Below are 14,555 nucleotides of genomic sequence, written 5' to 3'. Positions count from 1 at the left end.
ATCTGTCCACCACATGGGAGGTCCAGGGTTCAAAACCAGGGCCTCCTGACCCCTGGAGAGCTGGCCCAGGCACAGTGCTGCTGCACGCAAGGAGTGCTGGCCAATGCAGGGGTGTCCACTGTGTAAGGGAGCCCCACTCACAAGGAGTGCACACCGTAAGGAGAGCCATCCAGCACAAAAAAAGTACAACTTCCCCAGGAGTGGTGCCATACACATGGAGAGCTGATGCAGCAAGATGATGCAACAAAAAGAGACACAGATTCCCAGTGCCACTGACAAGAATGCAAGCAGACACAGAAGAAGACACAAATGGATACTGAGAGCAAACAACTGGGGGTGGGGGGAGAGGAATAAATTTTTAAAATAAATAAATAAAAATAAAAACAAAAAACAAAGGAGTCAGCCCTGCTGTTAGAGGAGCATTCTGGAGTGGGCGTATACAAGAGAGGCCAGCAGGCAACACCCAGATGTTCCCGTGAAGGCTAGAGAAATCCATTACCATAAAAAGAGAAAACAGAGCCTCTGTGATGGTCAGGCTATTGTGTCAACTCGGCCAGGTAATTGTGCCCAGTTGTTTGGTCAAGCAAGCACTGGGCTAACTGTAATCCAAGGGCATTTGTGGACTTTACTCACCACTGACTTTACTGCAGTGGTAAGTCATAGATAGCTGGTTACAGTTACATCAGTCAGGGCAATGGCCATCAGCAGTGAGGACGCTGAACCCAGTCAGCTGAATCCCTTAAAAGGAGTAGCGATTCAAGTATTGAGAGAGAATTCCCAGCTCATCTTTGGACAGCCAACCTCTCCCAGAACTCATCAGGAACCTTCACTGGCCCTTCATCGGAGGCCCTGCCTGCAGCCTGCCTGCGGAGCCTGGACTTGTGCATCCCCACGGCCACATGAGAGACTCTGATAAATCTCTTACTGTTGGCGGATTCCCTTGTTGGTTGTTTCCCTAGAGAACCCTGACTAACACACCCTCTGAGGGTTCCTCAGAAGTTCCGCGTGGGGATGGGTGTCCTCGGCCTCTTGGGAGGGGGTCGTGGCTGTACCGGGAGTGGGGAAGGAAGTGAGTAGATCTTGCTGGACAGCAGGGAGCTCTGGGGGCCTCCCCCACACCTGTCCCGCTGCCTTCTCTGCAGCCCCATGACCTCTCGAGCCCCTTACTCATCTTTCCTGACAGGGGCAGGGGGCGCAGGCTCAGCACAGGCCATGGTTTGCAGATACTCCTGCTGGCTCATCCCGGCTGACCTGAGGAGGGACGGGAAGGGCATAGAAGCTCTGTGCCTGGTGGTGTCCAGCGTGCAGTAACTTCAACAGGTGAGAGCAGCTGCGCTTTTCATACAGAAAGACCCACTAGCAGGAGGACTTGAAGAATTCTGCTCACGCACTTGTTGAAAGTCAGCGGATTCTTTTCCTGCCCTGAGTCGTGACTGGTATTCCCTGTGCTCAAGGCTCACTGGAGGAACCTGGGCTCGCGGGGCTCTTTGGTGGAAAGCGGAGCAGCAGGGAGGCCACGCCTGACCCCAAGCTGCTCACGGGTTCCCAGTCCACAAAGATAAGCTGGTAAGAGTATTTTGGAGACAGAACGCTAGTACTTTGAAAGGAGAAAATATTTCTCTAGAATAAGTGAAGTCATAAAAGGGAACCAAGCATATATTGCACTAAAAAGAGAATGTATTTTGTAACTTACTAAAGGCTAATGCTATGAAAGTAAATTTAACAATAAAAACAAAACTTAAAAAGCAGCTAGCACTAAAATGCACTTGCTTCCTGTTTGATGTCTTGTCAACCTTTTGGGAAACTAAACATTGTGGTGTAAGCAAACAGGTAAGTCTTTATAGGTCAGGTCTTTGTTTAAATTAGTGCTCAGATAAGCAGTCCTTGTATTCCCCCACACTGAGGTGCGTCTCTGTGCCTTGGCCTGTGTCCGTGGAGCCACAGCCTTGTGCTGAGACAGGTCAGAGCAGAGAGAAGGCAGCTGCCCTCCTGCAGGGGGGAAGCTGGGGCTGTGGATATGAGGGCACACTGCAGGGCCTCAAGCTCTCCAAGGAGGGGCAGCACTGAACCGGCTTCACACGGGTTGTCCCTGGTGGGCTGACAGTGAAGGCCTCTCACGTCCTTCTTGTTGACCTGTCCCTGCAGCTCTGCAGGTGGATTTGCACTTTCTGGGCTGAACCTGGGTGAGCAGTGAGGATCCCTCCCATCCAGAGCTTCGTCCTAGCCTGGTGCCCCATTGATGGGCTCCTGCATTCCTAATTTAAATGAATAATCCCGTTAACACTTTTGGAGAAATATTTGAGATAAAAGAATTACAAAGAATGAAAAAAAAAAAAAAAGACATTGCACACAATGCTCCTAAGAGGTAGATACTTCATATACAGAAATGTCTTGATTTGGCTCCCACAGCTGGAACCTGAGTTCGCCACACAGCCTCAGCTTCTGCTTGTTTCCTTGGATTGTTCAGAAAACTCTGCTCTTTCTGATGATGAGGAATACCGTGGAGGTGCTGGGTGCTTCTCCAAACATGCATTAGGCCAGCTCTGCCTTCCTCATCTCTTCCCTTCCTGACTTGCCTCCAGTTGTGTGAGGACGCATGGTCTGAAGCTGAGGACAGAGGCCAGGTCACTGGGCATGTGGGGTGGACTGCGGGGCCCCTGACCCAACCAACGAGGAAGCAAAGCCACCTCCTCAGCCACCTCCAACCTCCTCCAACCTTGTAGCTCAAGTGACCCACGGCTGGGTGTGCGGTTGCTCGGCTACTCTCAGCTGAAAGCATCCTAACAACAACGGCATTCCTTCTATTCACCAGGACTCTCTTCAGAGATTTATGGATCTGCACTCATGTGCCCCACAGAATACCACTAAGGGGAGAATAGGTTCGTTTATGTCCAACTTGACAGTTTTGTTTTGTTCCTTTGGTTGTTTTTTTTTTTTTTTTAACTTAAAAACAAACAAGTATTTGTTGAATATCTACCATGAGTCCAGCACTTCAGGAAATACAAAAGCAATATGACTTGGTTGCTGCCCTCAGGGACTTTACATTCTAGTTTAAGAAACATTTCAAAAACTCTGAAGCTGAACTGCAGTCGATAAATCTTGCTATCTCTAACAGAGCAATTAGCTTCCTAGATGCTTGGTTGAAATGACCCTTGCATCCCGATCCCTACCAACTTCAATCTAGTAACAGAAAGTACTTCCCAGTTAGGACACTCTTAGCAAACAGGGCTTTAAAAATCAAAAGCAAAATGGTACATTTTTAGGGCTTCCATCACTAGTTTAGATGCTAACAATATTTCCCCGTTCAAAACAGAAGCAATCATTAGGACAGTCTAATCTTTAAGGACAATGGTGTAGGATCTCGAAGCGCTCTTATCATCTGATATGCAACCAAACCATTTTACTTCTCTAGTAATGCTGGTTGTCACAGGCCCTCATCACCTGCCTGTAAGTCACAAGAGATTTCCACCAAAGTAGGAAATGGGGATGGGAAAGGAGAGAAAAAAAGGATTTCTTCATCTAATAATTAGGAAGTGTCACAGGCAAAAATGATAACAAAAATGTCTGGTTTTTTTTTTTTTTTTGGTGGTTTTCCCCCACAACAACCTACACCAAAGGTGACTATATTTCAAGAACTGTGGAAATGTCACCTGTTTGTGACATCAGTTTACAAAGCAATTTAGGTACTATCCCCAAGGTGAAGGGACTGCAGAAATTTGATCTTTCTACCCCATTATGATACCCCAAATACCCCAGTGCTTTAGTGGCATCCGGTAGGCAGAATACAGCCTTTGGGGAGCTCCATGTCCAGTTTCCCCAATAACATCATAATCGTCTGCAGTATCCAAAGCTGGAGTGTCGGCCACAGGTAGCTAAAGACCATAGTAAAAATATATTCCAAAGCTGGGTCGGTGAGAAAGAAGGAAGGGTAATAAGAGGAGCTGACACAGAGCCTGAAAGCTGAGAGGGGAGGCAAGTCCACCCCTCAGCGCCACGACAGGAGCCCACAGGGCCAGTCGCTTCTCCACCTCAACCCGGAACAAATTAGTCCTCCCTGCTCCAAAGTGAGGGCTACAAGGGGGAGCTGGCGGAAACTCCACCCCTTGGTTTCCCCCCCACCCCAAACTAGGCGGGATCCGGGTCAGGGGAGGCCCGCAGGGGCTGGACGGAGGAGCCCCTCGTCTTCTCCAAGGCGCTGCCCAGGCTAGAGGGAGGCCCCCTCAGGCAGGCCCGGGCCTCATTCGCTCGCTTTCTTTCTCCTTCCTCCCTTCTCAGGCTCTGGCCCAGGCGTCCCCTATGCACACCCCAAGCCCCTCCCCGGCCACGCTCCCAAATCGAGGCCCCGGCTCGGCGCGGCCCACTAGGCCGCAAACCCAACCACAGACAACACCTTCGGCGGCCGCCTCGAGGGGGCGCCAGGGGTCGCAGGACGAGAAGGGGGCGCACAGTGGGGCTACACAGCGCGGGGCGCCTACCTAGGGAGGGGGAGGCGAGAACAGAGGGAGGCAAGGGGGGAGAGCAGATTTGAAGGGGCCCCGGAACACCCGGCCGGCCGCAGCGCTCCCGACTTGACCTCAGTGTCCCCAGCCGCCCCCTCTGCAGGTGTTAGACCTGGAGCCAGTGACTGACCAGGGGTCCAAAGTCACAGGGTGAGGAAGGGGCGAGGCTGGAGTCAGCTCCGAGCAGAGGCCCCGAGCCCCGCTGCGACCCCCCCTTCCCGCGGGGTCGTGCAGCCAAGCGGGGAGGAGGGTCCTGGGCTCAGCTGTGCCGCGTCCCAGCGCTCCAGGCCCCGCCGCAGGCGCCACGGGGACGGCGGGGACGGGGACGGGGACGGGCAGGAGCTCGGGCTCAGGGGCGCGGGCTGTGTCGTCGCCTCCCCCACCCAGCGGCGTCCTGCCCTGAGGCCTTGCTGGGGCGCGGGGTCCCTGGCGGGGGCGGCTGGGCCTGAGCCCCTCTCCTGCAGGGCCTCCTCCCCTGACGGGGCTGCCGCCCGCGCTGAGCTCAGCCGCGTCTGTGTCCCACGTGGAGGAGCAGCCCCGGGCCCACCAGTCCCTGTCGCCCTCCAGCCCAGGGACCACCAGGCCTGGACCTGGAGGCCCTGCAGGGCGCGGCCTTCCTGGGCCCGCGAGCGCGGTCTGGGGCGGAGGTTGACGCGGGGACACACGGGGACCAACAATCCCGCGACCTCCAGAGGCTGCAGGGCCCAGGGGAGCAGCGCCCGCAGCGCCGGGGCCCAGAGTCACCCTGAGGACCTCCGGGGGACGTGTCCAGGCAGAGGACGCGGGAGACGCGGGGCAGGAGCGGCCTGAGCCCCGACGCGGGTTCAGAAGAGCCCCCGAGGCGGTTCCGGGGAGTCTGGACGCTGAGGCCTGCCAGGAGCCGCCTGCCTGCTGTGGGGACGGGCCCTGCCGCCGCTACCTCCCCCCCCCCCCCCCCATCTACCCCAGACACTGTGGCTGTCCCGGCCCTGCACCCTGTGGCTCCAGGGGAGTCCAAGCCCTGGAGACCCCTCTCTGTGACCACTGGTGGCCATGCTCCTGGGCCATCTCCTCAGGTGTCCCTGTTGTAGAAATTGAGAGAGTTTCAATTATTTGCATAGAGAGAGGCCAGGACTCAGGAATGATTCTCAGAAGGAAAAATGGTTTCTTGAAGGCCAGCTGATTCGGGAGCTTTCTGTTTCAATCCCAAGCCCTGAACAAGACTTTCAAGTTTCTTTTATACACAGAGTAAAGGTTAAATGGTCCTTTTGTTTCAGTTCTCAATAGGCTTGAATTAGCATCTATATCTTCCACATCTTAGGTAAGCTTTTAGCATGGACATCAGGCATTCTAGATAAGCTTTTAGCATATTTTGTTTGCATTTCCCCTGAATACTTAAAGTTTATAGACCTTGCATTGTTAAACTGTTTCCTGGGACTGGAGTCCTTGCAGTGGTCACCTAAGGCAGGACTGCAGCCTCTCATCATCCCACACCCACAAGTCACAGATAATTTAGGTTATCTCTTAAGAGACAAAGAGCCTCCCACCCATAGCCCACATCAATTCCCCCCTTTTCCAAAGTTTAACTTGCTAAGCTTTGGTATAATTATTGTTGGAGCTATGAGGTGGATGGCTGTTTGTTGTTTTGACTAATTATTTATTAATCTTTAGTGTAGCATCCAGGACTTTGTTTTTAGAAGTTTAGAAGTTTTTATTTCTGGACTGCAGAATCCTGGGGCAGGGTCCCCCTGCAGTCATCCTGAGGCCACTAGTGCTCACATGGATTTCCAATGAGGTTCCAGATCCATCTATTAATTTTTCTTTACCCTTAAAGAGTTTACACCTTTAATCTAAAAGGGTTGCTGAAGGGAGATGATCTCTTTTCTGTAACTGCTTCTTGCTGGCCATGGGCTGTAGTCATTGCCTAACAAGGTGTAAACCTCTTATTTTATTTTAACTGGAGGAAGATGGATCTGGCATTCTGTACAAAGTTGGAGGAAGCTTTCATATCGTTAATAAGATGTTCACTCTGAAAGAAACAAACTTAATTAAAAATTTGGAATACCCATTTTTAAAAGAGGACATTGGATTACAGAGGTAGACAAGGATAGGTGCCTATAAAGACGGCACCCCTTTTTAAAACCTGGTGCGAACAGTATATATATTTGCTCTAATTTATTTATTTTTAGAGAGAAATTGCAATAGATACTTAGCTTTGTTTGAAGACACATTTCAAGCTGTTTAATGACTGGCACTCATGTACTCTGTCAGATGCTCCTGGTGAACTGGCACCCCTTGTGCAATTGGTTTCGTTCAGGATTAGTACACCAAGTTGGAAATTTTCTTAGTTTTTAGCTGTGGGAGCGATCAGAACTACAGAATAAAGGCTTTAATTCTACAATTATTGGTAATTTTGACTTGTTCAGTAGGTGACTGATTATTAGCAAGCAAGCCTCATTTTGCTACACAGTAAAGTACAGTAGAATAGTAAGTTGACTAAGCCTGGCTGAGACTGCCACCTTATTCTATAGACACGTTTATTAACTGTTTAGAAAATGAATTTACTAGGAATTTAACATGTCTAATATACTTCTGCACTTGATCTAAAATAGAAAAGATAACATTATAATCATTAGGCATATATTTAGTACAGGATACTTAATGCAAAGGATTTAGAGTTTCAATTAATAGTTTTAAGTTTCAGGTTTGTATTTCTTTACATGTTATCTTTCTATGAGAGCAAGCTATAATGCCAACTGTGTTTAAATTTTACTTACAGTATCCTGGTATCATGGCTCCACTTAGCTTGTTCTTCATGCAGTGAGCAAGTCACAGCATTGTTGATCCTACAGAGATTTTCCAGTATTCTACTAGCCTGGTGCATAGTGCTCTCTGGTACTATGGAACAGTGCCAGTCTGGAGGTGATACCCATTGTACACTTGGCTGTACCGAGTCATCATTGGCTGCTACAGGAGCTTGAAACTGCAACACAGTTTCCATGCTTTTCAGGAGCAGAACCAGAGGCTGATATAGCAAATATTTTTAATTGAGGGGTCAGTGACCAGCCTAGCCAATAACTCACATAGAGAGGCAACCTGTAATCGTATTCGAGGCCTGGTTTGAATGCACAAAAGAGTTTGAAAATGTTAAAGTTTATTCCTTGTTTTTATACATATTTTAAACAATTTAATGCAACACATATATCAAATGACTGTTTGCTTACACAATTTTACTATGAAGATAACAGTAGGTACTTTAGTAATAGAGGGAAAAATTATTTTTCATTGTTAAAATGAAAACAGAATATTCCCAATAGAATCAAGATAACTTTTTATTACCATTTACTTAAATATGCACCTTGCAGTGGTCTTCAGACAGGTTTTATTATCACAAAGTTATTTTTTGCAACCAATACCAATCTAAGTTTTTAGTTGACAATGACTTCTAGACTAGAACTATTTATTTATTTATTTATTTTATTTTATTTTTTAAAAAAATATTACATTCAAAAAATATGAGGTCCCATTCAACCCCACACCCCCCACCCCCCACTCCCCCCACAGCAACACTCTCTTCCATCATCATAACACCATTGCACCTGGTAAGTATATCTCTGAGCATCGCTGCACACCATAGTCAATGGTCCACTTCATAGCCCACACTCTCCCACGTTCCATCCAGTGGGCCCTGGGGGGATCTACAATGTCCCGTAATTGTCCATGAAACACCACCCAGGACAACTCCATGTCCTGAAAACGCCTCCCCATCTCATCTCTTCCTCCCATTCCCCACACCCAGCAGCCACCATGGCCACCCTTCCCACACCAATGCCACATGTTCTCTGTGGACATTGGATTGGTTGTGTCCATTGCACATCTATGTCAAGTGGGGGCTTAGATTCCACATGGATACTGGATGCACTCCTCCTGCTTTCAGTTGTAGGCACTCTAGGCTCCATGGTGTGGTGGTTGACCTTCTTCAACTCCATGTTAGCTGAATGGAGTAAGTCCAATAAATCAGAGTGTAGGAGCTGAAGTCTATTGAGGCTCAGGGCCTGGCTATCATATTGTCAGTCCAGAGATTCAAATCCCCTAAATATATCTTAAACCCCAGCACCAACTACAATTCCAGTAAAGTAGCATGAAAGGCTTGTGAAAAGAGATCCCTTCTGAGTCCAGTTCCATCACGCAGAAACACCAGCTCCAAAGAAGGGCCATCTGATATGGCAGTGAACCCCATCTGCCATGACCATAGAACCCATGGGTCTCTTTAGCCCTCAAAAGAACCAATACCTGGGGTTGTATCTACTTTATCTGTCTCTGAGACACTGCTCAGTTGTGCATAAGGGCAATCCCTCTGACAGCCTCCAGGCTCTTTTTTAGAGACTCGTAGCCATATAAACTCATTTCTCCTTTCCATTTCCCCCTTACATTAGGTCAAACAGCATTTTGAAGTCATGTTATTATATGTAGACAGGGATATTCTGCTGATCCGCGTTGAACCTTTAATTCAAGGTCATTTTCTAGTTGCATCATCAGCTGGTATTTGATAGTGATCCCTCGGTGCCAGGGAGGCTCATTCCCAGGTGTCATGTCCCACACTGGGGGGAATGCACTGCATCTACATGCTGAGTTTGGCTTCAAGAGTGGCCACATTTGAGTAACATGAAGGCTGTCAGGAGGAAACTCCCAGGCACAATGCTATTCTAGGCCTTGTTCTTATTGCAGGAGTATAGGCTCACAAGCATAGCCATTAGTATCAGCAGCCCACTGTTGGACCCTCATTCCTTCCTGGTTCTTACCGTTGCACCTGGGGTACAGTCTCTGCTCCCCTAGGGACCATGACAGAGCCTCCCCGGACAGGAACCCAGTACCCCCCCCAGCTGTTGTTTTTAATTGTTTCCACTATGAGTATATCTAAACATTACCATGCACCCTGGACATATGCCCTGTATAACTCCCTATCAACCATATATAGCCTGTCAATAACATCCCATATCAGTATTCCTCTGCCATGATTGTTGAACCACTCTGTGATCCAAAACTTCCTGTAAAGTGAATCCCAATATAATGTCAGGTTGCCTTACTAGTAAAATGGAATATAGCGATGAGTTTAAAGGTTAGATCTAGAGTACATATTGATTTGGAAAAATTTCTACATCCTATCTTTTTCTTTTCTTTTTTTCTAATTATTGAACTTCTCTTCACAAGAGTCTTACATCACAGTAATTCACATATACAATATACAGTACTCCCACAGATCCACCATAAAACCTTTTCCCTTCCACAGCAATAATCTTTTAACTTATTCATATCATATTTACAGAAACTGATGTACAGACTCCGATACAATAGCTTTCAAACAAGGTGACATCTGTGCTTACAATGTGATCCATACTTTAGGATATAAAGTTTTCTAAATTTTTTAGTTATCCTATGTTTTACATTATGGTTTACATTATTAGTCTGTCGTTCCCTATATGTTTTTGGTGTAATATTACATGTTTTATATTCATCCTCGTGTACTCTCGTGAAACTCCTCTCTTGCCCCCACATTTACCTTGGTTCCATCCATTCAACATCCATTTTCCCCTCCCCTTGGGGCCCACAGCGACAGCCAATCTCCATTTCCTAAGAAGCCATTTCCAGAGATACTTGCAGCAGTGTTCAGGGCCTGACTTACTCAACTGCCCTAATGCCCTGGGAGCCACCCTTTTTCTCTAGAGATACAGTTCTCTCTATTTGATGGCATTAGTCCTCCCCAGGATGTGGGTCCACCCCAACTCTCACTTCTTGGGTCTCTACCCAATGGTACAACCCACCCTGGCAAAATGAGCCTTCAGCCATTCCCCAAGAGTCCGTCCCGCATCAGACCATCCCCTCTGAGCATCCTAAACAGGTAACCCTCCTAATTATATTTTGATATGATTTTCTCAGCATTTTACTCTCAACCAACACCTGACACTCTCCTATGTTCGTATGTTGCCCCTCCCTCCCCCCAATTTTTTGGGCAATATTACCCCTCCGCCCATCCCCAGCCCCCCTCAAAATCGCAAATCCCCACTGAAAGGCAACCCCTTGTCCCCATTTTATCCCTTCTTTGTGCTCATACTTACCACCAGCTCATCGTAGATTCCACCCCTGCAGACGTCGGCTCACAGCCTTCCTCCATGCCCCGATTTCCTGTAAGCCTATTTTCCAGTCTCTAGCTCTCTGAGGCAGGTTGCTTATTTCATATCATTGAGGTCATGTAGTGTTTGTCTTTCAATGCCTGGGTTGCTTCACTCAACATAAGGTTCTCAAGGTTCATCCATGTTATCACGTGTGTTTGTAGTGTATTTGTTCTCACAGCCGAGTAGTATTCCATTGTGTTTATATACCACATTTTATTGATCCACTCATCTGTTGATGGGCATTTGGGTTGATTCCAACTTTTGGCGATAGTGAACAATGCTACTATGAACATTGGTGTACATATATCTGTTTGTGTCCTTGTTTTCAGTTCAGTGGTATTGCTGGGTCATATGGCAAACCTATGGTTAGTTTTTTGAGAAACCGCCAAACTGTCCTCCAGAATGGTTGGATCCTTCTGCATTCCCACCAGCAGTGGATGAGTGTTCCCCTTTCTTCACATCCTCTACAGTATTTATTTGTATTCTTCTGTTTTTTTCATAGCTGCCAATCTTATGGGAGTAAGATGGTATCTCATTGTGGTTTTGATTTGCATTTCCCTGATAGCTAGAGATTTGGAGCATTTTTTTCATGTGCTTTTTAGCCATTTGTATTTCTTCTTTGGAGAAGTGTCTGTTTAAATCTTTTTCCCATTTTTTAAATGGGTTGTTTATCTTTTCCTTTTCAAGATATATGAGTTCTTTATATATGCAAGTTATAAGTCTTTTATCAGATATATGGTTGCCAAATATTTTCTCCCAGTGTGTGGGTTCCCTTTTTACTTTCTTGACAAACTCCTTTGAGGTGCAGAAGGCTTTAATTTTGAGGAAGTCCCATTTATCTATTTGTTCTTTTGCTGCTCGTGCTTTTGGTGTAATATTCATGAAGCCATTTCCTATTACAAGGTCCTGTAGATGTTTCCCTACACTGCTTTCCAAGATCTTTATGGTCTTGGCTCTTATATTTAGGTCTTTGATCCATCTTGAGTTGATCTTTGTATAAGGTGTGAGATGGTAATCCTCTTTCATTCTTCTACATATGGCTATCCAGTGACTAGAACTATTTAAACATTTTCAGTTTGGAAGATGTTTTACAAACTCTTTATAATTGACTATAACCACATCGACTAGCCACCTCATGTTTAAATAAACTTATTAAATTACAATTACCAACCAAGGAAATTTACTCTATTTATTTAAGAGAGCATATCTACAATCTTTTTTCTTTAGCCTGATTTCACCAATGTGAACTTAGAATTTCCATTACTCTAAAGATTTTGGACATATAATGTTAAAATTTTAGTTTATAAATTAACTATGGGAGATTACACTCAAGTTAGATAAAAGTGAAACCATTATAGTTTATGCAAGGAATGTTCTCTTTTTTCCTTACAGGAAGCTAAAAACTTCTTTTCCTTGTTTAAGTTATGAAAATGAATAATTTAAAAGCATACTGACTACCAGGTTTTAAAACACATTACACAATTACTTAATTTGTTTAATCATAATCCAGGAAAGTTCTCTCCATAGTTTTTATGGGCTTTACTTCCTGAATTTTGTCAACAGAGCCACTAATTACCTTTATTTTTGTTGGAAAGAAATCTTTTTCTGGAAGAAAATAAAGCTCACCCAATTGTGGAGAAGAAAAGCATTTATTTTCAATCTTGCAAGAAGGGGCACAGAACCAGATATGGCTGGCACCCTGAACAAAGAATAATGACACAATTTATACCTTTAAGTCTAGCAGGCAAGCTCTTCCTTTGTTTCTCTATAGATTGGATACTTCAGAAGTTACAGCTTATCTGAGATCTAACTTTCCCACACAAAAGTTTGTGATTTAATTGTGATTTAACCGCTTCCTCCATTATATTCTAACCATTTCAGTTTTTACCTGCTCCCCTTTGTCACATAAGGAATGGAATTTAATGCTGAATTGGTATTGACTTAGCTCTTTCTTGGGCATCTTTTAGTGCCAATAGGACTGGCTTAAGCTGGTTTCCTTTGTTGATGTTTAACCTGGGGAGTGGGAGACTGAGGCAAATGGCCGCCAGGTTACATTAATCAATATTTTCTTCCTTTATGTGAAAACTAAACTAATCTTTGTTTTTTTTTTATATTTTATGGCTGACAAAAGGTTTAAACTGGGAAATTACAGGGTAAAATGAATCTTAATTCCTTAGCCTAGTAGGTAGTATCTGCCACATGTAGTCTTGCCTTCAAAGCTCTTGCAGAGGAGGCCCTTTCCCAATAGTTTCTATAATCAGATTTCTATATGACTTTTTCATCTTGCTTAGTCTAATTTGGGCTTCAAGAATATTTATTCATATATATAACTGCATATTTAATTTTTAACAATTTGAATAGAGCTCTTAAGAATTTTCATTTGTTAATTTGATATTATTATCCTGATGTATGAAGACATATACTGAGCAAATGGGTGGACACAAAGAGTTAGACACAGAAACACAACTCATTGATGTTACTTATAATTTGCATTATTTTATATCCTGGTTAGCTTAATTTGGGGTCCAGAAATATATATTACTTATATAATTGCATATTTTGCCTCAACAACTTGAGCAAATAAGCAGACATGAAATGTTTGACACAAAAACATAACTTTAGTTACTTTAAACTTCTAATTTTTACAAAACAAGTGTGACTGCAAAACATGTCAAAGACTCCTGAAACTTTTCTTAATTTGCACTATGACTGTACAGTTTTACATTATGACCATGCAGTTTTACGCAAGAATTTTCTTTCTTAATTAATGGATTGTAACCAAAATGTTCTCAATACTTTAACACCATTTTTTGTTTCAGAAATTTATATTTTACTTTGAATTTAACAGAATTTTGGATAAGCAAAAATATGAATTCTATGTATATTCACTGAGGCTATTGAAAGCCTCAGTGAGACAAACTGGTTGCTCTCATGAATTGCCACTCCTAGGCAATCTGACAGTCAAGGCAGGAGATTCCCTTTATTCCCCCCAGTCCTTGGAGATAATAAAATTCCAGTGGTCCTTTAAATCCAAGGGCTAAGAATTCCACCAGGCAGCAATCTAGTCCATATTTAGATTCATGAGAGAAAGCAGGGTTACTAATGACCTGAGAGACTTTGAGAAAGAACAAAATTTTATCTTTGCATTAATATACTATTTGATACTAAACCTTTTAAAAAATTATAGACAGATCCATCAAATTTTACTTCACTTAAATCATAAAAATTTCTTTTCCATGAACCTTCTACACTTTCAGCATTCATTCAGGTTTTGTCCCACACTCTACTCTTTCCAATAATCATTTTATCTTAGGACAAAATCATCTCCTGTTTCCTTAACAATAAAAACACATTCTATATACACCACATACTAAGTTACCAGGCAAACTTCTTACAACATATAATTGCCATTAATACTAAACAAGCTTGTTAAAATAATTAACTTTTCTTCACTTTAAATACTTAGTACCATGTAACACCAGAAACAGTTTTTTAGAAGCAAGTTGGCAGGGGAGGCTGGCTGCTGATAAGTTTTTTTTTACCATGAATTCTTAGGCACCAGCTACTGATAAAAGCCAAACAGATTTTAAAGTGGCATTTCATTTCTTTTTTTTTTATTTTTTCCTCTGTAGTTTCACAAGCCTGAAGTTCCCAGTCAGACCATTGAAAAGGCTATCAAGTGGTTAGAGGTCTATTGTTTCAAGCAATAGCCTCTTTCTTCAGACAAGTTTACAGTTTTAACACATTTCAAAGTATTTGTACAATCTTACAGAGAGAGAAAGATTCAAAGAATCTGGGCAGAATGAAAATGTATTCTGGGCTTTGATGCTCTAGGGAGGGAACTTTACTGCATTTATTTTGATTCCACTTTTCATCCCCTTCACTTCCCCCCTTTCCAGGCAGT

This window comes from Dasypus novemcinctus, chromosome 25, assembly GCF_030445035.2.
Source record: "Dasypus novemcinctus isolate mDasNov1 chromosome 25, mDasNov1.1.hap2, whole genome shotgun sequence".
In the NCBI taxonomy this organism is placed as follows: domain Eukaryota; kingdom Metazoa; phylum Chordata; class Mammalia; order Cingulata; family Dasypodidae; genus Dasypus; species Dasypus novemcinctus.
This window is presented reverse-complemented; position numbering follows the sequence as displayed.